This window comes from Sorex araneus, chromosome 11 (assembly GCF_027595985.1).
Source record: "Sorex araneus isolate mSorAra2 chromosome 11, mSorAra2.pri, whole genome shotgun sequence".
Taxonomy (NCBI): Eukaryota; Metazoa; Chordata; class Mammalia; order Eulipotyphla; family Soricidae; genus Sorex; species Sorex araneus.
This window is the reverse complement of record NC_073312.1, coordinates 25,555,672-25,581,945: the sequence shown is the minus strand read 5'-3', so window position 1 is coordinate 25,581,945 and position 26,274 is coordinate 25,555,672. Positions and strand designations below refer to the sequence as shown.

The 26,274-nt window shown below is 38.7% G+C and overlaps 1 protein-coding gene across 7 annotated transcripts in view; it reads left to right on the top strand.

Moving 5' to 3' along the window:
• BTRC (beta-transducin repeat containing E3 ubiquitin protein ligase) overlaps window positions 1-26,274 on the top strand; it is a 195,567-nt gene that overhangs the window by 58,592 nt on the left and 110,701 nt on the right. The window lies entirely within an intron of this gene.

The following is a 26,274-nucleotide window of genomic DNA, read 5'->3' as shown; positions in this document are numbered from 1 at the left end:
GTGTGTGTGTGTGTGTGTGTGTGTGTGTGTGTGTACGTAAGAATTACTATGTTTTGATTAACAGGTCTAGTTTCAAGTAGGCTTTTAAAGACCTTCAAGTACAGTATTACAATTAAGCTAATTCAGCAAGTCTTATATGACAAGAAATCTGTGTTGTCTTCAAACTTTATTAGAAACCATTAGGACAGTTCTGGAATGTCTTGGAAAACTATAGAATGGAAAATCTGTAGGGAAAAATGTAAGAAAGAGCTTAATGCCCATTGCTTATGATCAGGGTACATTGGTTTTCTTGGTAGAAGTGCTGTCCATCCTCCTCAAATACTTGGAGTTTGTATTTAGTATTGAACATCTGTGTGTGTGTGTTAACATTCTAATTTAAAATTTTTACACTATTTCAAAGAGTTTTAGCAATAACCTCTAAGTGTTAGTGATGTAACTAGGTCTTAGGAATAGGGGAACTTAAGTAATATATATATGTTTTTTTGGTTTTTTTTTTTTGCTTTTTGGGTCACACCTGGCAATGTACAGGGGTCACTCCTGGCTCTGCACTCAGGAATTACCCCTGGTGGTGCTCAGGGGACCATATGGGATGCTGGGAATCGAACCCGGGTCGGCCGCGTGCAAGGCAAACACCCTACCCGCTGTGCTATTGCTCTAGCCCCAGTAATATATATTTTTAAGCTGTGTTAACACTTGGTAGTTTTCAGTGCTAGCTAGTGACAATAATGCTGGGTATTTCTTTTTACTCCTCCTCCAGACCTTTCTTTAGATGAGGTTATTTTTTCAGTATATTTGGGGAGGAGTAGGGAGGGTGTGAGGATAAACTTTGGCAGGATGGGGATTTGGGGCATGTGCAGAATCAAATCAGAATCTCTCACATGCATGAGCAGTACAACTGAAATAAAACCCAGGCCTTCATAAACTCCTTTGAAGATCTTTGAAAGCAGTTGGTCTTGAAAAAGCACACATAGTACATAGGAAACATCTACATTTGATAATAATAGTCTACTGTGGAATGAAGGAAAAAGCACTTAAAAACATGACCTCAAAAATGATGAACTCCCAAACTGATCAATTTTGTGATGGCAATCTTCAGTGAATCATGAGAATATATGAAAGAGTCTGATCCAAAGCCCGAGGATAGGAAAAAACAGGTAATCAATGTCTGTAATAAGACCCAAACAGTGGACCGTTGAAATACCTCAGGAATGGGACTCTAATTCTACCCTCTGGACCGCATGTTTTTCTCCATCCCAGTAATACTGATTGTTTGGCTGAGTTGTGGCCAGAGTGATCCTTAGGCTCCCAGAGCAGTACTTGGGAGCACCCTCCTAGCCCGATAAAATAAAGCCACAAAAATCTGAAACAAAACCCTTAAAAAATGAATAGGACTTGATTAGGCAAATGTGAGAAGTACGTGTGTTTGGGTACGTTTCAGGCCTAAGAAACAGCCAGGGCAAATACTAAAGGACAAATGGGACTTGGTGCTTTTAAAGACTCAACTGAACAAAAGATTTGTTTCACAGAATAAGTAGAATGAAGTTAGAAAAGACTGTGGAAACTTTTTGTGCATAAGTACAGATCTTTGAAAGGAGTTTGGTCCCACAGGCTAGAGCGATAATACAGCAGGTAGGAAGCTTGCCTTGTACATGATATCCGAGGTTTAATCCCTAGCACCCCATATGGTCCCCTAAGCCCTGTCAGGAATGACCCCTTGGGTGCAGATTTAGGAATGAGACCTGAGCATCGCTGAATGTGACCTCAAAACTAAAACAAAGACAGCAAAAAGGAAAGTTTATTATTGATGCTAAGAAAAATAGTATGCTGGGGCAGGAGAGCTAGTACAGAGATCAAGGCTCTTGAATTGAACACAGCAGACACAGGTTTGAACCTGGCACCACATATGGTTCTCTTCGAGGAGTGATCTCCTGAACACTACTGGGACCCAAAAAAACAAAATAAAAATAGCAAATTATCGAAAGAATTTAAAGACAAGTGTGACCTGATCAAATTTGCTATTACTTTAGCAAAAATAAAGATATTTGTAGAAACTGAAGAGAGGTTTTAGATTTGTTCTCAAGACTCTTTGGGGTTTTTTGTTTTGTATCGTTGAGCACAGGTCTCATGGTGCTAGGCATATGCAATTTATTAATGAACCATATTCCTCCCTCTTTTGTATTACAAAAAATCATTGATGACCCCAAAGTATTTTTGTTCGTGTAGTTTATATTTTTGTTTGCAAAGTTTGAAATTAGAGCAGAGAAAAATTATTTTTAATTTTTTAATTCTTTTTAATTGAATCACAGTGGATACATAGTTACAAAGTTGTTCGTGATTGGATTTTAGTTGTTTCATGTTCAAACACATGCTACTTCTCTAGTGTACATGATAAAAAATTTAAATTATGAATTCATTTTAAGTAACTGTCATAAACCTATAGCATTAATTCAAATAAAATATTCTTTTGGAAAATAATTCTTTGAACAAAAATTAAGGCTTTTGTCATGTATTTCCAAATCTCCTTAATATCTGGGTTAATAAAAGACAGTTGGGTTCTTGTATGTGCTTCTGCACCAGTTCATATTGTGGTATAGTGTAATGGTTGAAAACATATGCAGTTTATTTACCTTCTCACTGAGAGATCAAACCTGGGTCAGCTGCATGCAATGTGATCATTATGTCTCCCCAGTCCTTAGTATTCTTTTCAGGTATTTACAATCTAAAAATTTGTTGCAGTATAATATATGATCAAAACCATATCAATGAATTTCTTGTGCTCTGTTGTTAAAATGCATTAGTTTCACCTATTGCAGCAAACCTTGCTGGAAAAATGTGGACATTCATATACAAAATAATGAGTCTCCACTGTCTTATTGCATCATATGCAAAAATTAACTCAAACTAAATCATAGAACTAAATAAAAGGTAACAGAAAAATAAGGGAGAAAAATATTGTGACTTTGGTGTAGGCAAAGATATTTTTTAAACAAGACAATATTTTTATGAACCTTAAAGTAAATGTGATAAGTTGTATTTAATTACAATTAAACTAAAAGAAAATGAATAGGTAAAGCAATGAGAAGTAGAAAATATTTGTTAAAGTGCATCTCTAATAAAAGTCTTGTACTCATAATACATAAACAATTTTTACAGCACAATAATCTTCTAAAGAAAGGAATAGGCAATTAATGGACCAAAAAGTAGTAGAGAGGAGGTTAAAAAGATAGTACCGGGGTGGATCCAGAGAGAGAATGAAGCAAGTAAGGCACTTGGATCCCCTGGCACTTCATAGCATATAGTCCCCTGCACACTGCCAGGAGTAAGCGTTGAGTACAGTTGGGTGTGGTCCCAGAACAAAAAAAATTAGTAAAAACCAACAGCAGATAATCGCAAGAAACAATACTCAATCAAATAAATAATTAGAAATGTATAAATTAAAAGCCACAGTGTGAGGCTATCACCACCCACATGCCTTTTACTACCATGTAATATAGGGATGGGAATTAAGTAAAACCTACATAGCTGTGTATCCTAACTTGATACAAGAATTGTGCTGGAAAACTCTTTAAAAGTAGAAGCTGTGTCTAGCACTTTCTTCTTTCATTTTGTTTTTGGGCCACACCTGATGTTGCTTAGGGCTTTCTCTTGACTCTTAGGATCAGGGATCATTCCTTGCAGGTCTCTTAACACTTACCCATTGATCTCAACAATGCCCTATAGAGTGCTTTTTAGTAGATGGGGTTCAGTAAATACTGGGGATTTGAATTATTTCAGATAAGTGTAAAGGAAACAATGTAATCAAAAACTGTACATATCTATCATCTGACTTGGACACTTCAGTGTCATGATAATCTCAATATTTTATTTGACTAAAAGTAATCTTGAATCTAAAATCAGTAGAAAAGAATTTCAAGCAATTTTCACCATCAGGTTGGGGCTTTCTGTCTTTGGAATCCTTTTTATTCTTTTTTGTTTTTATTTTACGTGTTTTATTTATTTATTTATTTATTTATTTAGGGTTTTTGGGTCATACACAGGGGTTACTCCTGGCTCATGCACTCAGGAATTACTCCTGGCGGTGCTCAGGGACCATATGGGATGCTGGGAACTGAACCTGGGTTGGCCGCGTGCAAGGCAAATGCCCTACCTGCTGTGCTATTGCTCCAGCCCCATTGTTTTTGTTATTTTTTATTGCTAGAGTATACTTGAAGAATAATTCTATGTAGAGATCTAACTGAAAAAATTGGATTAGTAGGCCTTGAATTATATCATAGGAGTGAAATTGTGTGGCATACGCCGAAAAGAGATGCCTGAAAGACTTACTTAGTAAAGAAGCTTCGAAGATAGTATGATGGTATAATAGTTAAGAACAAAGAACGGTCCTAAGCATGACCTTGGATATGTACATTTCTTTGTAGCTCAGTTTTCTGGTCAGTAAAATGGGGATGATTATAGCATGTTTCTTATGAAGTTGTTAGTAGGATTAAATTGGTTTAACTTCTTTAGACTAGTGTCTGGAAGATAATGGGTTTTATATTGTTAGAAAAAAAATATACGGAGGACCGGGTTTGTAGGCTTTCAGCAAATACTATTTTCTACATAAGTATCAAATAACATTTTATTAGATAAAATACTCTTTTCATTCTTCTTATATAGCCCAGTTTTAAATCTACTCTTAGTTCAAGTATTGATTAGAAAAATTTGCTGTTCAGAACTTTGCTAGAAGAGTGAATGTTTCTTTTTCTCATGTAGCAAAATTTTTTTAAGTGGATTTATGTGCTGATTTTATCCTATTATCCCAGTAATTTGTTCTGTATCAGGTTCAATTTGCCCATGTGCTCAGTATTGCTGGTTGACTAATTGGCAGATATAGACTTAAATATAGTCTTTCCTGTTCCCAATTTATACCTTTTTGGGGACTATAATAGCTAAGTTTTATTTACTTAGATTTTTGTTTACAGTAGAAATTTATATACAGAGAAACACAGATTTAGACTATTCTCGAATAAGTGTCCTAATGAATACATTTGAATAACCTTACTCTCATGATATAGAATATTTCCGTAGTCTGAGATTTTCTTTATATATTATCTTCCAGTTAGTACCCATGCCCTTCATGCAATCACTGTTCTGTTTTGTCACCAAAGATTACTTTGCCTAATTCTAAACTTTGGAAGAAACTAGCAAGCTCCCTGTGGCATTTCGATATACCAAGTACAGTAACAATAACAGGTCTCATTCCCCTGACCCTGAAAGAGCCTCCAATCACTGGGAAAGATTAGTAAGGAGAGGCTGCTAAAATCTCAGGGCTGGGACAAATGGAGACGTTCCTGGTGCCTGCTGGAGCAAATCGATGAACAGTGGGATGATAGTGATACAGTGACAGTGATTTCTGAACTTCATATAAATGCAGAAATAAAGTGTACATTGTTTTTAGTTTTGTTTTCTTTTGATCAACATGTTTTTTTTATTTATTCATCTTGTGTTGATTAGCAATTTATTCTTTGTTACTGCTAAATATGTTTTATTAATAATCTATAATTTGAATGTGACTGCCTAGGTACTGGAAAATGGGGGATCTGGGCAGAAGAGGCCCATTCCCGATCTGAGCAGGCTTGGAGATCTCTGCCCCGATCTTGCACACCTGTGTTCCTCTGCTGGTTCCTTCATGCATGAGGATTGTCCGAACAAGTGGAGAGGGGCCTTGAGCATGGCTGGGTTCCAGAGGTCTTTGGCTGCCAGGGCTCTGCTCGGGAATAGGAGGGAAAATCAACCCATCCCCTCGGAGGGGCCCCGGTGAAGATAGCCAGGCTCGGGGGAAAGAGACTCTATAATAACCATCAATGGCCAACATCCAGAGACTATAAAACCAAGCTCCCAGAAGCCTTATAGTCTGGTTCTTATAGCCTAGTTCTCCCTCTCGGAGAACCTGGCAAGCTACCGAGTTTTCCTGCCCACATGGGAGAGCCTGGCAAGCTCCCCATGGCGTATTCATATGCCAAGTAGAGTAAAAATGATGGGTCTCATTTCCCTGACCCTGAGAGAGCATCTAATTCGGCACCGTTGGGAAGGACGAGTAAATAGAGGCTGCTAAAATCTCAGGGCTAGGAGGAATGGAGACGTTACTGGGTCCGATTAAGCAAATTGAGAATCAACGGGATAATAGTGATAGTTGTCATGAATCTATAATTTGTTTTTCCATTTGTCTATTGGTATTGTGCTTTTTTGATCTATGAATAGTTCAAATATACCTACAGTATAACTCCTGTAGGTCCTTTTAGTGGACGTCTTATTTTTATTTCTCTAGAGTTGAATTGCTGGATCATAGAATAAATAGGTTTTTAGCTTTTGAAAGTAATTTCCAAAGTGGTTGCCCAGTAGAAATACTCATTTTTATTAATATTGCCAAATATGTTTAAGGAAATGACTTAGTAGTAACATGATGGCTCTTTTCCCCCTTGAAGGTAACATAATGTATTCCTTTAGTAAATTTGAAGCATTTTACAAAGTAAGTAAACCTCTGAAAATAGAAAAGAGTCATCGACCGAGTCATTGGTGAATTTATTAGGTTTTCTTTTCTTTGTGGAGGGATGGTTTGGGTCACACTCAGCAGTGCGGCGGGCTCGGAGTTCTGCAACTTAGGAGTTGCTTCTGGTAGTGCTCAGGGGACCATGCAGTGTCAGAAAGAGCCTTGACCCTTATACTATTTCTTTGTCCCTGTTGGATTATCTTTAGTAATTCAGTTGAAATGGCAATTTTGGGATGGTTTGATTATTTCTATTTTGAAACACACTTTAGTGACAGAGATGCTTAAATCTATCTATTCATCATTTCAGTGGTTTTTCCCTAGAAGTGTGTGGATGTTAAAAAGGGCTTCTATTGGTTAAGAGTGGATTCTTTTGCCTGTGCTCATCAAGTGAGGATCTTATCTATAATTTAAAATGAGATGCTGGAGAGATAGCACAGCAGGTAGGGTGCTTGCCTTGCATGCAGCCAACCTGAGTTCAGTCCTTGGTATTCCATATGGTCCCCTGAGCCCCGCCAGGAGTGATCTATTTTTTTTTTCTTTTTGGGTCACACCCGGCGATGCACAGGGGTTACTCCTGGCTCTGCACTCAGGAATTACTCCTGGCGGTGCTCAGGGGACCATATGGGATGCTGGGAATCGAACCCGGGTTGGCCGCGTGCAAGGCAAACGCCCTACCTGCTGTGCTATTGCTCCAGCTCCCCAGGAGTGATCTTTGAGTATAGAGCCAGTACTAAGTCCTCAGCACCTCTGGGAATGATCTAAAAACCAAAAAGAAAAAAGAAGCAGCAGTAGAAAATGCGTAAAAAAAAATAGCTGAGTAATTAAAATTCTTTCTTTTTAAAATTTTTTATATTTTAGCCGCTTCTGGTTGACGTTATTTAATGTATTTTATTAATACACTAGCTTTCTTAAAAGTCTAATGAATTTTGTCATCTGCTAAATGAAATGTAAAAATAGAATAATTTTTGGAAAAGTATTTTTCATAATATGTTTATATCCGTGTATATAAGATTTTATTTCACATATGAGGTTTTAGGGGATTGTGGAGCAGCACATAGTATAGTGTGCAGGGCACTTGCGTTGCATTGGCTGACCCAGATTCTATCTCAGCCCCTTATATGTTACCTGGAGCCTGTAGGATAACATGGGGTTTGTCCTTTTAGCCTTGCCTTAGGGAACATAGTTTACCTTAAAGCAGTGTCCTTTCTGTATGGACACAGGAAGACAATATTGTGCTTGTAACTTGGGAGCTGATTGACTCCAATATTTACTCCCGGGAAAGTCCTAGCACCCCAAAAGCAGGATCCCGACGAGGGACAGGACGGATCCAGGGCAAGCGGTGAGTTATGTGCTACCCTAGCATCGAAATGGGCCAGGCCAAAGCGCCACAATACTCAACTATAAGTTGAGGGCATGATCGTGGACAATGCTGTCATGATCCAAAGGTAACGGCAAGATTAGGATCCTGCTGGGGTTAGGAACACTAACCTGGCCTGAGGACTGTGGTCTGGATTATATAGTGAATGTCCTCAGGAAAAACCAAACTTTATATCTCTTACTGTGCTCATACAGAATAACATTGTTAGAAATATTAGAAGTAGATTTACTATAACTATTTAAGTAGGTTACTAGCTCATACCCTGATACACCCTTGTTTGGAATCACACCCTTGAGTGGATCTCCTTAGATGAGATTTCCTTACATGAGATTTTGTTAATCTCCTCAAGAAATGGTCTTATCCTTCTTTGTTGATTTGTTGATGTTAAACCCACCTTTGTGTCACCACCCTATGTAATTTGCTATATCAACTAAGACTGTGGGGCACTGAGGGGAGATAGAAGAGGGGGGGGGGGAAGAAGACAAGGGAGACAGAGGAAGAAGGAGACAGAAGAGGGAGACAGATAAAGAAGACAGAAGAGACAGAGAGGCAGAAGAAGAAGACAGAGGAAGAAGACACAGAAGCAGAGGCAGAGAGACAGGCGCAGAGAGACAGACGCAGAGAGACAGACAGAAGAGAGCACAGTGGCACACACATAAGCAGAGCACAAGGTGAAAGAAGTGAGAGTGAGCAGGACAGAAAGGGGAATATTAGAAGATCCAGAGAGAGATCGAGAACGGGGAGGAAGCAACAAGAGAGACGGGAGTGTATAGAGAGGAGATCGGAATAAACTGTGATTGAGACCAACCAGCTTGGCTCCGTTCCTTCCTTCGCCTGCCTCATCATCGCCATCAACCTCCCCGGGGTGGGGGAAGCAGCTGGAGACTACCGAACGCAGATAGTGGGAGAGAGAGAGCCCTGCGGGCCCCCTCTTCTCTTTTGTGTTTTTACACAGAGCCCTGCCCTGTTTTATCTCTGGGTGCAGAGCCTGAAGTAAGCCCTGAACACTGCCAGGTATGACCCAAAATACAATAAGTAAATTATTTTTAAAGAAATAATTGAATTTCAAATGCATCTTGTTCTTTTCGAATTCCTTTTCATCACCAGGTTACGTTGACTTTGGTCTGCTTAATCTATGTCCAGTTGTTCACATGTTTATAAATTGAACATTGTTTAAACTTGGATTACTAATTTGAGTGGTTTACTCCTACTTCTACGTCTGCCTCTATTAAATGATGGCACTGCAAGCTAACAGTTCAGTTTTAATGATGTCAACATTTTAATCTTCATAGGCACAAAACTAAATGTACAAAATGTTGAAAATAGATTTTTTCTTTTAAAGAATATAATTATGGGGCCAGTGGTTATAGCTCAGTGATAGAGCACTTGCCCTGCATGTGTGAGGCCCCAGAATCAATCCCAGGCTTTATGCTCCTCCATCCAAATAATTTTAAATTTTTATAATTTTTTTTAATTGAATCACCATGAGAAAAGTTAAAGCTTTCAGGTTTAAGTCTCAGTCACACAATGATCAAACACCCATCCCTTCACCTGTGCACATGTTCCAGCACAGTGGAACCCCAGTATACCTCCCATTACCCCCCCCCCCCCCCGTCCCCTGCCTGTGTGGCTGATGATTTTCACTTTAATCTCTCTTTACTTTGGTTACATTCAATATTTCAACAGAAAACTCGCTATTATTATTTGTAATTTCCCCCCAACAATCAGACCTGCTGAAAAGGCCTCATTTGATAATATGTTTTCCATTGCTGAGAATGAAGAGCATATGAGGTTTGCCGCCGCGCGGTTTTGGATTTTTGGTATTTTAGTAATTAAGTCTAGAGAAATTTCTGCTAGAAGTTTTATCACTGCAAGCTCGTACCTCTGTTTAGTGGGTTCTAAAAGATGGCAGTTGCCACGCTGCCTCGACTGCCAGTAGGAAAGGCCTAAAGAGAAAAACTTTTCCCCTCCCGGGGTGGCATGGGGCCGTAGCTTAGTTCACAGTCTAGAGGCATTTCTGCAAGAAGGCACTGGGTACTGAAAGTAGTTAGTGGGCCTCTGGAATCATGGTCACTCAGGAACGGAGGAGCCATTTGTGTGACCGCTCTATAATTTTAAATTTTTAAACATATAGTTAACTTTGAAATGTACTTGCTCAGTTTCTAATCTTTTAGCTTTTAAAAGGGCAAAATGTTTTTGTAGACCAAGGATATATGGCCTTAGAGTTAAGTACTTTTCTTGCGTGTATGAAGCTGAGATCATTCCCCACTACTAAATAATATTTTGCTACAAAATTAGTTATGACTAAATTTATAGCATTTTATCTTTTCCTGTAAATTATCTTAGTAGAAGGCATTGTTTATAAAGTGATATTTTTGTTTGTTTTTGTTTTGGGGCCATACCCAACTGTGCTCAGGGCTTATTCCTGGCAGTTTTCTGGGGACCTATAGTCCTATAGGATATGGGGATCAAACCCCAGTGGCTTTGTGAAGGCAGGTGTCCTGCCCAATGTACTATCACTCTAGCCCATAAGTGATATGTCTTTCAAGATGCTTACTTGTTTTGGGGTTTTTTTTGTGATTTTTATATATTTTATTTTCATAAAGTAGTTCATGATAGTTCATTATAGACAATATTCAAACACCCACCCATACAGCAGGCATCTTCACCACAATAAGAGGGAAGTATGTAAAAGTTGTTGATTTCATTCTGGGGCCCTTTAAGCCTGTATATAAGAGAATACAGGCAAGTATGTTAAAACCAAACACATGTGCTGCTTTAGGTACATCAGTGGGCTAGGGTATAAGAGGTTGTGTGACCGCATTCACTCCAGGAAAAAATGAATAGCTCTCTTTCAGGAACTTTGTTTTATAGTCTCTGGATCTTGGCTTTTGATGAGATTGCATGGCACCAGGGCAGTTTGTGGATGTAATTGCCTAGCTACTGGAAAACTGGGGATCTGGGTGGAGGAGGCCCAGTCCCCATCTGAGCAGGCTTGGAGATCTCAGCCACGGGTCCCGCATACCTGGGTTCCTCTGCTGGTTCCATCATGGGTGAGGCTTGTCCGAGCTTGTAGAGAGTGGCCTTGAGCGTGGCTACGGCTGGACTCTGGAGGTTTTCAGCTGCCAGGGCTCTGCTTGGGGCGAGGAGGGAAACTCAACCTGCCCCCCCTCCGAAGGGGCCCGGGTGAAGATAGCCTGGCATGGGGGCAGGAGATTCTGCCACTTACTTGTTTATTTAAATATTAGATCCCTTGATTATTGGCTGTTTTGACACATCTATGATGCAAGTAATGTTTATTTGCATATCAGTATGCACCATCATCTCATGTACAGAGTAAACCAAATTATCTAATGTAGATGGTCAGTTTTTCTTTAAAATTATTTTTGTATTCTTCTTGATGATTCTGAAAAATTCAACTCTTCTTCGCAAAGAGGGTTTATTGCCTTTGTTTGTATTGAATATTGTTGGATTTTTCCCAAAATGCTACTTGACCTAACCTCTACTTGACCCTTAAGAGCAGGTATCCTAATTATAAGTACTGGTACTTATAAGGGCCTGGAGTTGCTGCAGTATAAGAAACACAGAACAGAAGAATGTATGAAAACTTAAGGGTATTGGGAGTCTGTGTGGATGTACTATCTTTAGGAGACAAATTCTTGCTGTGGGCCATACAAATTACTTTCTTTACATTTTCTGATAACTTTCTTGTTTTGGGAATCTTTGCTGAGTAAAAACCAGTGTACCACAGGAGTTCTTTCTGTGATATTCAGGAATTGTTAGTTGTTTTGTTACTGCTGTAGCCATACAGTATCTTCTTTCGCTATTGTACTACCCTTACATAGCAATATTTTATTGTCTTGCTGCCCTTGTGCTAGTTTTTAGATTTGCTGGATTATGTGGATTGCCAAGATGTGGACTCTTGGTACATAAATTGGCATCTAGGTAGATTTGTCTTCTTTCTAGTTTTTGTTTTGTTTTGGGGCCACACCCAGCCATGCTCTATTCCTGGCTCTGCTCAGGGATCACTCCTGGTGGGTTCAGGGGACCATACGGGGTGCCAGGGATTGGACCTAGGTCTGCCCTGACTCTGCCAAGTGCAGGGCAAATGCCTTACTGCTGTACTATTGCTTTGGCCCCTTCTTTGTCTTTTTTTTTTTTTTTTTGCTTTTTGGGTCACACCTGGCGATGCACAGAGATTACTCCTGGCTCTGCACTCAGGAATTACTCCTGGCGGTGCTCAGGGGACCATATGGGATGCTGGGAATCGAACCCGGGTCGGCCGCGTGCAAGGCAAACGCCCTACCCGCTGTGCTATCGCTCCAGCCCCTTCTTTGTCATTTTTAACGAAAAGAGAATACCAGGCTATTTATGATAGCTTCATTGGGAGAAGAAAATGGAAAGACAGAGCTTGATTTGTTCAACTGCATAAGTCTAAGAATTATATACTTCACTATTGGGAGATCATACCCATAAGGTTTTGTTTGTTTGTTTGTTTCTTAGACTGATGTTGAGTAGCTTTGAGATTTTTCTTTATTCTCTGAGCCAGTCCTCTGGAGACCAGGGTGTTATATTTTGAAATAGTTATTTGGGCCTAGGATGTACATCACCATGAAACAGGATTTTGCCGTGCACCTTCCCCTGCTGGGTTATCTGTCATCTGCCTTTAAAAGTTCTCAGGTGTACCATTCAAAGCCTCAAGTCTTTTGTGTAAACCTAGCATCTATGATTTGGTATTAATTAAATTGTAATTTTATGCAAGGGTATTTCGTTTTCACATATAATCCTCTAGTAGAAGTTCAAGTATTAGCCTGATCCCATCTAATTTATGTGCTTTAGAGTTCATAAGAATAAGGAAAGAACAGAAAGATAAGTACTCTCAGTTTGTACTTTTATGTTTTACATGTACAAGTACATATATAATATATATAATGCACTTTTTAAATGGTATATATATATATAAGGTTTTATATCTTAACATGCAAAGTTTTAAGTTTAAAAGAAAACATGATTAGGTTTACTGAAATTTTTTTGTTGCTCATTGCATTGTCTCTCCTTTTCTTGAGCCATGTTTTGGCCAGTGCCTATATGTTAGTGTATCTCTTCTTAATATTTTTTTTAATTGGCAGGGCATTAATTTTTTTAAGCATTTCAGTTGTAGCATAGTGCATCCCTCTGGGAGGAATTGGTAAAATGAGGATAAAATGGTTATAGAATTCCAGCAGCTTGAAAATAGCACATGCATTTGACCAAAATCTCTTTTGTATTCTCTTTTCTGGTTCTATTCCAGTAGTCCTGGAAATATGCCTATGGACTATTTACAGTGAGATTATAAAACTGCATCATGATTCTGGTGAATAGAAGCCAGAGCATGTGGCTCCAGCACCCCAGCTGGCAGTAAGCTCTCCCTAGGTTTATGAATGTAGTTAGATGGCCCCCAACTGTTTACAAGACAGCAGAGGTGAGATGTTTGATTGACAAGTCAGAAATGCATTAGATCATTCTCTCTGCCAGTCTCTGGTTCATGCTGTTAAAAATGTCAGCCTCCAAGTTTGAATGGCAGCCTGAGGGCCTTAGAAGCTTTTTGTTTTCTGAGATGGAAACACAAATTGGATGTGTGCCTGAGCGCTTCATCCTGGGCTGTAATTTCATCTTTTAGCTAAGAACCACAAGGTACACGAGCAAAGCACCCTGTAAACAATAATACGGTGGAAAAAAAAATAAACAAGGTCGTGTTTCTGGTACGTTGATCCGATGGTGTCCTGACCTCTATCACGTTGAACATCTCCACTCTGATTGCTGTTCCCTTTGGCATTACAATGAGAGAAAGAGAGACTGACATAGGAGGAAAAGATTTAAAGTTGCAGTGTCGTTGCACATTCCTTGTATTGGCTATGAAATATTGAACTGTCAGAATGTGACACTTGGTTTTTTAAGCAACCTTTCTTGTTTGAGGTGTTTGCAGTTCATTCCTTTCTCCCCCATTTGTCTGCTTTCCTTGATAGGGTTGGAAGTAGTTGGCTTAAATGCATGAAAAGGGACGTTGTTAAAGAGAAGTGGTGCTGATGGAGCCAAATAAACTTAACACTGGGACATAAATGCAGGCTGTAAGGAATGAACAAAAGGAGACTAAAGTTGAGTTAGTACATTGGTATTGGTGTTTATATAGTACCCTATTATAAGGATGAATCAACTTTACTCTCCAGTTTTTTGAGAGAAGCAGGAAATTGGGGAGACAATAGTGGATAAAGGTAAGAGATAGAGTGACACATTTGTTAAACATTGTTTATTAAATGGCATCATTGTCAGTCAAATTAAAGTTACTTATTTGATACTATTATTTATTTAGCTGTGTTATTTATTGCTCTAATTATCTAATAATGTGCTTAGCAAGTGCTTCATTGTGAAAGACATTTTGACAAGAAAAACCACCTTTAAAAATACAGAAGATGGGGGCTGGAGTGATAGCACAGTGGGTAGGGCGTTTGCCTTGCACGCAGCCGACCCAGGTTCGAATCCCAGCATCCCATATGGTCTCCTGAGCACCGCCAGGGGTGATTCCTGAGTGCATGAGCCAGGAGTGAGCCCTGTGCATCGCCGGGTGTGACCCAAAAAGCAAAAAAAAAAAAAAAAAAAAAAAAAAAAAAAATACAGAAGATGGAGAGGTAGTACAGCAGGTAGGGCACTTCGCTGCATGCAACTGACCTGTTGGATCCCCAGGATCCCCTATGGTCCCCTGAACCCTGCCAATAGTAATTCCTGAGCACAGAGACAGGAATTAGTCTTTTTTTTTTTCTGGGTCACACCCAACGATGCTCAAGGGTTATTCCTGGCTCTGCACTCAGGAATTACTCCTGGCAGTGCTTGGGGGACCATATGGGATGCCGGGGATTGAACCCAGGTCGGCCTTGTGCAAGGCAAACGGCCTACTCGCTGTACTATCACTCCAGCCCCAGGAGTTGGTAGTCTTGAGCATTGCAGGGTATGGCCACAAACCACTAAACAAAGAAAACACAAATTAACAAAATTTTAAATTAAAAAGTACAAAATTTAAGCTAGAAAGTTAGCTGTATAGCTGAATGGGCTAGTGTGTAAATTTTGTATGGAGGAGCCTGAGGTTGTTTCCAGGCACTGCATGGTTACATGAGCACTGCTGGGAGCAGCCCCTGAATACCACCAGGTGTGCTCCCCAAAATGTTTCTTAATATGCAAAATTTGTAATTACAGTAAGAAGATTGAGAAGTAGATGTATGGAAGAGCCATTATGTTTGCTTTTATACAATGGCACATGAATAGAAAAATCTTACGTGGAAAAGTCAAACTATTTTTAGAAAATATATAGATTGAGTTTCTGTTGCTCTTTTGTTTTTTTTTTTTTTCTTTTTGGGTCACACCTGGCGATGCACAGGGCTACTCCTGGCTCTCCACTTAGGGAATCACTCCTGGCGGTGCTCAGGGGGGGCCATATGGGATGCTGGGAATTGAACCCGGGTTGGCCGCGTGCAAGGCAAACACCCTACCTGCTGTGCTATTGCTCCAGCCCCGCTCTGTTTTAAGTGCAATGTATCTTTGAAACAAGAAGTATTTTATGTTTAAAAATTATATTTTTCTGGGCTGGAGTGATAGCACAGCGAGTAGGGCGTTTGCCTTGCACACGGCCGACCCGGGTTCGATTCCCAGTATCCCATATGGTCCCCTGAGCACTGCCAAGAGTAATTCTTGAGTGCAAAGCCAGGAGTAACCCCTGTGCATTGCCAGGTGTGACCCAAAAAAAGCAAATAAATAAATAAAGTAAAATAAAAATTAAAAAAAAAATTATATTTTTCTAAGGAAAAAAGCACTGTTGATAGATGATGCATGCTTTTTTCTTAATCCATTTTGGGAGCATGGTAAGTGAAGTTTTTTAGCAGGACTGACCTTTTGTTTGGAATGTGGAAAAAATAGGAAGTTGTGTGAATTACCTCTTATTGGTGGTTTTAAAGCATAGCTATTTAGCTTAGATGTTTCCTGCAAATCTAAAAGGCAGGAGGTGTTCTCTGTCATGACTACATGGTAAAATGTACTGGGAAAAATGGTTCCGATCATTCCTGATGTTTCTTAATTCCCTGCTATCAGGACATGCTGAAAAGGAAAAGATAGTATTTTTACAATGATGTCCTGATCCCTTGTACCCATAATATCTTTTTTTTTTTAATTGAATCATGGTGAGATGCAGTTACAAAGCTGTTCATGGAGGGATTTCAGTCATACAGTGTTCCAACACTTGTCCTTCTACAAGTGTACATTTCCCACTACAGTGTTCCCGGCTTCCTTCCTGCCAACCTCTCCCAGCCTGTCTGTATGGCAGGCACTCTCCACCCTCTCCTCTCCCCCTCAACCCTGCCCTGCCCTCTCCCCCCCCCCCCCCCCCCGCTCCACTTTGTGTCTCTATTTCTCACTTTTTGAGTTTGCAATACAGGTCCTGAGAGGTTCTCGTGTTTTTTTCTTTACCTATTTTGAGCATGCAGTTCTTACCCAGAGTGATCATTTCCCACCATCTTTGTCATGGTGGCACTTCTCTGTCCCAACTGCCTTCTCCCCCCACACTTGAGGCAGGTTTCTAACCATGACCAATCTTCCTGGCCCTTGTTTCTACTGTCCTTGGGTATTGGTCGAATATTATACTTTTTTCATATTCCACAAATGAGTCCAGTCCCACTTGACTCACAAAGTACATTACACAGAAACAAGATCAAATAGAGGGATGAGAATTAGTTGTTATTATTATTATTATTATTTTTGCATCACACCCCTGATGCACAGGGGTTACTCCTGGCGGTGCTCAGGGGACCATATTGGATGCTGGGAATTGAACCTGGGTTGGCAAGGCAAATGCCCTGCTTGCTGTGCTATCTCACTCCAGCCCCAAGTTACTGTTATTTTAAGTATTGTTTTGTATTTTAAAAATATAACTTGATGTAGATTTGCTTTTAAGCTATGAGAACCCACTCTCTTGACTCTGTGTGCGTGGGGAGGGGAGGATAGTATTCAAAAAATCATTCTTTTAGAAATTGATTTTCTCTCTCTTTTACTGAAGATCAGTAAAAACACTCTTTTTAATCTTGGAAAAATAGCAGGAATATAAATGCTTATCTAAAAAATAAGACAAGAACTGTATGCACTTATGGATTCTCCTAAATCTAACACATAGGAACTGTAGAAAATTTCTTCCCTTGGTGTATTATTAATGCATCAGTTATTATGATAATGCTTTTTCAGCCCATGAGCTTTTATACAGCCCTACCTCCACAATAGTGATGATTTTTTTTTTTTTGCTTAAAGCCCAGGCCTGCCTGATGAGCAAATATTAGTATATGTGTCAAACCATAGAATTTCAACATTGAAGGGACATTAGAAGACCATCTAGTCACATGCAGGAATTGTTACTGTGTCTTTTGGAGTAGGAGTAGTCTAATCATTTGCTTGATCTTGCCAGTATTTACAAGCTCAACTTCTTAGGGTATTTTGTTTTCTTTTTCTGTTTGTCAATTTAAAAATTATTCTATAAGAATGAAACTTTGTGTTCAACAACTGATTTCTAATTCTGCCTTTTGTAGTCATAAAAAAGTAATCTTTTCCATATGTTTGTGTTTGAAGATAACTATCACATTTATTTTCTGTTCCCCTGGTGAATATTTTTGGTTCTGTTAGTATTTCTTAGGAAAATATGAATAATCTGTCATTTTCATAAACTTATACTTTGGCAGAAGCTATTATTCTGGGTGTCCTTTGTGGATGTGTTTCACTATAAGTGGCTTATTCGAATGTAGCAAGCATAACTAGAAACAGTGCTACAAAAGTGTATGATAATTAGTATAGTATTCAATGATGATGTAATTACTGTCATCCAAAATCTCATATACTTTTTTGGTGTAGGTGATAGAAAAATCTCTTGGAACTTAGCTTGGGTCTATTTCCTCACCTTTTCTCTGAAGTCAGGAAAGCATATGTAAGCATTTTGACAAATGATCATAATGTAGCAGCATATCTAAGTGGTACAGGTATTTTAAACCCAGCTCCAGTTCCTGAATATGGCGAACATCTGCTTAGAGGTATTGTAGAGCTCCACAATGCACTAATTGAATTACTCTTTTTTGGAGTTGCCGACTGCACTAATTGAATTAGAGAGAGAGAGACAGAGATAGAGACAGAGACAGCAGAGAGGAGAGGAGAGGATGGGAGAGAAGAGGAAAAGAGAAATTTCTAACCTAAGGAGACCGAGGGAGATATGACTGATGGAGTGTACTGTGCTGCTATCTAATGGTAGCCTATGGAACTGCCACATGATCTCATGGGAAGAAAGAAGGCAGTCACAGGCTCTACTGGGACCTTTGCCTAACTCCCTCAGTTTAGTTGAAAAGGCCTGTTTTTGTCATTCTAAACCTAAGAAATACTATGATTAGTATCCTCATTAAAATGTAAGATAGGCATAAAGTTGTTTTGGTTTAGTTTTGTGTGATAAGTCAAACAGAAGAACTCATACATGTGAAATATGTGCTCTACCACTGGGCCTATAACCATAGCCCCTGCATGAAGTTTTAAAATTTTTATGTGATGCTGAGTTACATACCACCAACCGATAGTACAGTGGTAGGGTGTTTGCCTTGCACGTGGCCGACCCAGGTTCAATTCCTCTGTCCCTCTCAGAGAGCCCGGCAAGCCACCCACACAGCAGAGCCTGGCAAGCTACCTGTGTCGTATTTGATATGCCAAAAACAGTAACAACAAATCTCACAATGGAGACATTACTGGTGCCCCCTCTAGCAAATCGATGAACAAAGGTATCACAGTGCCACAGTGCTACAGTGCTAAGTTACAAATGTTCAGTTACATTATAACCTAGAATTCTAATCTTTAATTGGTTAGAGTAAATTTAAATGTACTAAGTGAATGGGTGATGATTGTTCTAATTTTTTTGCCTTTCATGTGAAAAAATATTTAAAATATTACCTTTTAAATTGTAATCAATGAAAAAAATAGTATAGTGGGGGTTTGGGTTTTGTTTGTTTTTTGTTTTGGGGCCACACTGGCAGTGCTCAGAGCTTACTCCTGGCAGGGCTTGCTGGACCATATGGAGTGCTGGGGATTGAACTCTGGTCAGCCATGTGCAAGGCAAGTGCCCTATTCGATGTACTATCTCCCTAGCCACAAGGTGGGGTTTGTTTTCTTGAGTAAATTTTTCCTGATCTTCAAAGTATGGAATTTGAAACACCATTTAAGAGTGTTTCAGCATAAATTTCACCATAAATGTTCATGCTTATGTAAAAAAAAAGTGTTGTTCTTGAAATACTTTAATTTGGTCCAGAGATGTAGTTCAGTTGTGGAATATTTGCCTTGCTTGTATGAGACTTTGGGCTTGATTCACAGCAACACGAAATAAGTGGAATAAATTTTAAAAAAATACTTGGGGCCAGAGAGATAGTACAGTGGATAAGATGCTTTCCTTGCATGCTGTCAGCCTGGGTTTCGTCCTTGACACCACAGATGGTCCCCCAAGCACTGCCAGTGGTGATCCCTGAGTGCAGAACCAAGAATAAATCTCAGCATTGCCAGGTATCCCCCCCCCAAATTTTTATTTATAGTAGAATGAAAAACATGTTCTTCAATCAGATTTCTCTTTTCAAATTAAATTTTTATTTTTCCACAAATTCAGACAAGTTTGAAGTCATTTGAAGTGAAGCATATGTTTCCCCCTTTATTACAAATAATTTGTTAGTCACAATTTAATGGTTTTTTTCTTTCTCTTTTTTTTTAAAAACATCATGAAATTATAATACTGTTCCGACCTTTGTGATGCCAGGTTTTGAACCCAGGACCACACGGGTGAGGTATACACTCTACCACCAAGCTACATCTCCCTAATTTGAAAATAAAGTTCTGTACAACTTTATAAGTAAATATGCAGGACAGCTTAATATGAAATATTTTTTTATTCCATTTAACTCCTTACATTCTAATTGTAAAATAGCCAGTAATAGTTAAAGCCTGTCTGTGTCTTTTTTGTTTCTTTGGCCACACCCAGTGGTAACTAGGTTCCTTTCCTTGGTCTCTGCTCTGGGTTTGATCCTGGCTTCAGGACTGAATCCAAGACTTCTGTGTGCAAAGCATGTGCACCAGCCTTTCTAACTAATTCATTGACTTGGAAAAGCATGTATAAATATAGAAAAGTGCTACAGGTTACTGGGGGGGGGCAGGAGGATTTTTTTTATAGAGCAAATTTTATTTATTACTGGTTTAAATATTATAAAATTTGGGGAGTACAGCTTCATGCCTCTTAAATTTATATGTCCCACCACATCCACCACCAATGCTTTGTTACCATCACACTATCAAAATGACCTCTTCTACATACATATTTTTTCCCCACTCCCTCTGGTAAATAATGTTAATATTTGGCTATGTTTCAGAACGTTCAAAATGATCTCTTGGGGCTAGGAATGTAAGTCAGAGGTAGAAAATTTATCTTGCATGTGTGAGGTACTGGGATTGACAATCAGTACCACATGGTCCCCTAAGCACTGAGGGGAACATCCCCCACCCAGTGCAGCCTAGTGTGACCACTCCCAAAAAGATCTTCAGGGGCTGGAGTGATAGCATAGCGGGTAGGGTGTTTGCCTTGCACGCGGCCGACCCAGGTTCGATTCCCAGCATCCCATATGGTCCTCTGAGCACCGCCAGGGATGATTCCTGAGTGCAGAGCCAGGAGTAACCCCTGTGGATTGCCAGGTGTGACCCAAAAAGAAAAAAAAAAAAACCCAAAAAGATCTTTAGTCTTCACATATAAAAGAAACAAAGAGTATATACAAAAGTTTTAATTTCTTGTATATGGTCTTCATTTTTTTAATTAAGTTTTTTAATTTTTCCCTTTACTTTTTTTTTTTTTGGGTCACACCCAGCGATGCTCAGGGGTTACTCCTGGCTTTGCACTCAGAAATTGCTCCTGGCAGTGCTTGGGGGACCATATGGGATGCCGGGGATCGAACCCAGGTCGGCCGCGTGCAAGGCAAACGCCCTACCCGCTGTGCTATCGCTCCGGCCCCTCCCTTTACATTTTGTATAAATGCTATGGTTTACAAAGTTGTTCATTATGGGGGCTGGAGCGATAGTATAGCGGGTAGAACATTTGTTTTGCATGCAACCTCCCTGGGTTTGATCCTTAGCATCCCCATATGGTCCCCTGAGCACTGCCAGGTGTAATTCCTGAGTGCAGAGCCAGGCAGGAGTAGCCCCTGAACATTGCCAGGTGGTTACCCCAAAAGCAAAAAAGCAAACAAAAAGCCAAAGTTCTTCATGATGATTTGTTACAGTCATTTAATATTCCAACACCAACCCAATAATAATAATAATAATACCATCAATACCCAATAAATACCATTAATAAGCTATTATTAATCATTATTATATCATTATATCATTGAAATATATGATATATTCTTTTTATATAGACCTTAGAGGAATTTTACTGACATAGACCATGTATTTTGACATGTAGATCTTAAGCTTTACAAATAACTTTGCTATTCACAACTAACCACAATTCCATTCATTTATAGAGTACTTTCTATGTGCCAGGTACTGTACAATGTAATGGGCATAAATTGTGCATGAAAGATTCAAACCCTGCCCTTAAGGAGCTTATAGTTATTTATTAGACATTTATTGAGGACCTATGTACCAGGCACTATGAATGTAATTTGGGGGAATGACTTGGGGGTCAACTACCGTGAATAGCCATTTGTTTCATATATTTTTCCCATTCATTGAAAATGAATGCTTAATAGCAGCCCTAAGGAAGCAGCATACTTAGGTTTATATCAGATATAGCTCATCTCAGCAAAAGAACGATATACATATTTCAGTCTAGGCTGTGTCTTAAGTGGTTTTCCCTTTTCCCTTTACACACCCACTTCTCTGGGAGCAGTGATGTTTTGGACAGTTTTACAGTTTAAAAAGAGATGGGCGTGGGGGGAATTTAAAAAATTTTAAAGGATGAGTAACATTTATTACAGTGCCTCCTGCTGGTAGGTCATAGATTTTTTTGTCCTTGTCTCCAGGGTTGGTAGTGCCACTTGTAGTTAGTTCAGGGCTTCTTCTAAAGCTCAAATGGGAAAGAGTCCATTGCATAAAAGGTATAAAGTGCTTCTTTAAACAGTCTATTTCTAGAACCTAAATTGTCCTGGGACCAGCTCTTGATATAAAAATTCATAGAAACCTGTTTTTCACAGAGTGTGGTAACTCCTTGCCATAGTGCTGTAGTGTTAAAATTCACATTGGCCAGGTTGTTCTGTAAATTAAACACTGACAGCTACCCTCAGGGGAACAGCCAATGTATTTATGATGATGTGCTGATTACACAAAATACACTGCAAGCAGAAAACAGCTGCAGAGAACAAACCTCTTAAAAAGAATACAATTACAAATAGCACCCTCAGTATTTCTAGTGGTGAGTGTAGAATATAGCATGTTAATGTAGGTTTCTTACTTAGTCTGCCTGAAAACAAAAAAATTGTAGGAGATCTGTTAAAGTATGGTTGATTGCACATGTGGTGCCAACATAGCAGTGAACAAATTTTGTTTCTGAAGAGCACAGCTATAAGTGCACAGATATCAGGTGTGGTTTAAGGTCCCCTCATCCTCCCCCCTTTTTGTTAGGTTTTATTAGTGCCTTTCTCATATATAGTAGGGCATGGCCTTGAGGTGATAAGAGTTCTGGACTTTTGAAGGATATTACACAGTGAATTGTGTAGTCTTTAGATACACAGTGAATTGTGTATCTAAATTGTTTTTAAAAATCCAGTAGAAACTCGGTATGTTTGGGTTTGGATGTTAGCATTTCATTGAAGACAGAACTCTATATTTTCATTGATTTAATAATGGCTTTGAAGATGTTTGCCCTTGGAATTAATAAAAGGAATCATAACTCTGTAAGAGGAATCATGGTAAGGCCTTTCTTATATCTTAGCTTCTCTTTTTGTGACTGGTGTTTCAGGACACTTGGACTAGTTCATAGGTTGCATTTTAAAGAGAACACTCTTAAATGTGTCCCTTCTCACCCCTGCATGTTACTGGTCACATGAAGATAGGTTTGAGATTCTCTTGTTAAAGTTAAGAGTTAATATATATGAAATATATTTCATCTGCTGAGTATGCTGGCTTCTCTAAATCAGTAGAAAATATGTTGATCTTTCAAGACATAAATTTACTCACACCAGCTATAAGGTATAGTAGACGGGCATAGTGATTGGAAACAGTTCACTTCACCCGCCTGAAACTAAGAATCAACTCCTCAGTATATGGATCACTGGTATGTAATAATCGACTATTATTGGTCTGTCTCTTGGTCTCTTTTTAAATCAGTTTGGAACCTCCTGGAGTTATTTTCTTGCTCTGCTGACATCAATCCCATGTGGCAGAGGAGTTTGTATATAACTGCTTTGGTTTAATCAATAGAATAATTGATAAACCAGATAAGATTTAAACTGATTATAGCCCCAGCAGAATCCTCCAGAGGCCTTGGACTCTCTTAATTTTGACATGTGTGTTGTGTACCCTGAGGATGAAGTGCAGTTTGAATTATCTGTTTTTATTTGCTTAATGACGGGGAGGGTGTTAAAGTCAAATGTTTAATTAACCCAGCAATGGGCTGCGTTGTCACTTACACACAGCTGATTGAGATATCTCATGGAGAATACTGAATAGGAATGATAATGTGGCACTGGGACGGAAGATTGCTTTTTTCAATCCATTTGCTGGGTCACTGCTTTGAATGTCTTATTGGATGAAAGGCATTCAGCCTGGAGAAAAAATTCAGCATTTAAGTACATTTTGTTCTCTTCTCCCCCTCTAACCCTCTCCCCACCCAGAAGTTAACTAAAACAGATATGTTCTAGGTTTAATAAGCCATTCATGTACTAGTAAGAGATGAGGGTAGTCAGTAGCCTCAAGCTACATAATTTCCTGTGGAAACAGAAAAAATCCGACGAGCCTCCAAGGTATTCTAAATGTGAGCTCTTTTGTCCCTCACATCCCTTGTCCCTTGCCATTATTGTGGAGTTGTCTTTGGTTACTTTCTCTTGCCTTTCTCTGTTGTGTTTGCTTGATGTGCAGCTACCTCTAAAGCCACAGGCAGCCCTTTTTTCTCCACAAGAAGCATATTCTCTAATATATTTTTGCCATCTCATGCAATTGGTTTTTGTTTGCTTGTGTTTCTGATGAAATAATATAGTAAGATTGCTGAACTATTTAGAGAGATGAAAATGTGAACAAAAATATAGATTCTTGTTCCTTTTGCTATTATACAAACAATTGGTTCCATGTATATTTTGTTGAGAGGCAGTTTGTGTTCTATATCATCTACAACACTAGGCCAGGAATGATTCTAATCGTCCCTACTGTCAAAAATGCAGTCCAGGCAATTAGAGTTCTAATGAGTGCCCTCCCCCCGCCCCGCCTCCTTGCCCTAAATCTCTAACTAACTTTATAATCAAATGTAAAATTATTTGGAGACATATTGAATATAACTTAAAAAAATTAATATGATTTTCCTTCTTTGTAGTTCTTACATTTCTTCTGTCTGTTCCCCAAAGATCTAAACCAGGAGTTTACTAATTTTTTTCCCTTAGCTCAAGTCATTTGTATTCCAGAGAGCACAGTAAGGAGAAGGATACAAGATTGATTTTTTTTTTTTTTTATGTGTGTCCTCTTGAAAGCATAGTCTGGGGCAAGACTACTTGGGGGGGAGGGAGGGCAGGATTTACAAAGCAATAGAAGCACACAGTTAGTTTTCAGGCGCAAGTTGGACTTTTGCAGGTCAAGGCAGACCAGACGAGTAGCTTATCTTGAGGGACACAAGTAATAGACCAAATATAGAGCAGCTATTTCAGGAATCATGTAGGTCATTTAATTATCCATTATGATTGAGTGGCTAATGCTCTTTTGGCAATTACATGACCTCTGTTATTCTTGAAACCTTTCCAGGCCCTCGTGGGTTGAATGACCCACCAGTCAGTGCTTGCAGACTTCATTCCACTCAGAAGGAAAGAAGATGTTGGGAACTACTGGCATTTAGAAATGACTGTGCTTTCTTTACCAATGACTATCCAGAATGTCCTTTGTATAATAGTTATAGGCAACTGGTTTTGAAGTCAGCTGTTTCTCATTGTCTGTAGAAACAAGGGGTACATTAGCTTTTTGGCCAAACTTTCAAGTTGACTATTATCTATTCACAGTTTTTTTTCCTTTAAGAACAAATACCATGATACTAAAACTAATGTTTGGTATGCCAAAACAATTATTCATTACTATATTCTGATATTAGTGAAGTAATCTCTTTCATTCCGTGTCACAACAAAATGCAACTAATAGCCAATATATTTTAGAGGATCATTGGTTAAATTTTTTTTACTTTAGACTTGCCAATCATGATTTATTTAAGTAATCAGGATAAAATTAATTTAAGTCTGATTAAATATAAGACATCTTTAAAATCGTTACGCTGATTCAAGTAATCTTGGCATTTTGTTTCTTTTTTAAAAAAAATAACAGTATTAAAAAGAAAAAAAAAGAAAAAAAAACAGTATTTTCTCAGGAAAAAGAAATTTGGTTAAGCCAGAAAGTTTTTATTGAAACTTATTTAGAGAAATGTAAGGGGAGAGGCTGGGAGAAGTGTGTGACCACGAGATAACATGGACTTCTCTAGAGTGGAAAAAAGCAAGTAAAAAGCAGAGACAAAGTGTTCAAGAGAGAGCATGGGCCTGAAGAGCAAGCATCCTTAGAAAAAATTTTATTCCTAAATTAACAGTAAACTTTTATCATTATAATGACTTGAGTAAGTTTGAGGAAAAAACAGATTTCTTAGATTGAGAATAGTTATTAGTAGATAGTAATTATACCATATTAATATTTTAGAAAAATATTAGCACACAAAGTCTCACCCAGTAACAACATGTTAGTATCTCTTACACAAGGGCTTAATGGCTCAGGATGAGATACAGTAATCTTCACACACTTTCCTCTAAGGAAACTTTTTTGGATCATTTTTAGCACATTTAAAACAAGCAATACAAAATTAGGACCTGCTTTGGGGGCATGCTTGGGTGGTGGTGGGAAAATTTGAAATAATGGTGATGGGAAGGTGTAATGGTGGTGGGATTGATGTTAGAATATTGAATGTAATTATTGTGAACAATGTTAAAAAATAAAAATTATTTTTAGGATATGTCAGAAATGCTCAAAATAAATTCTGTATAGTTAGCAAAGTGGAATATGAAAGGTATATGGTTATTCTTTAGTATACCATACTTCCAACAATGTAGACTTGAGAAATAAT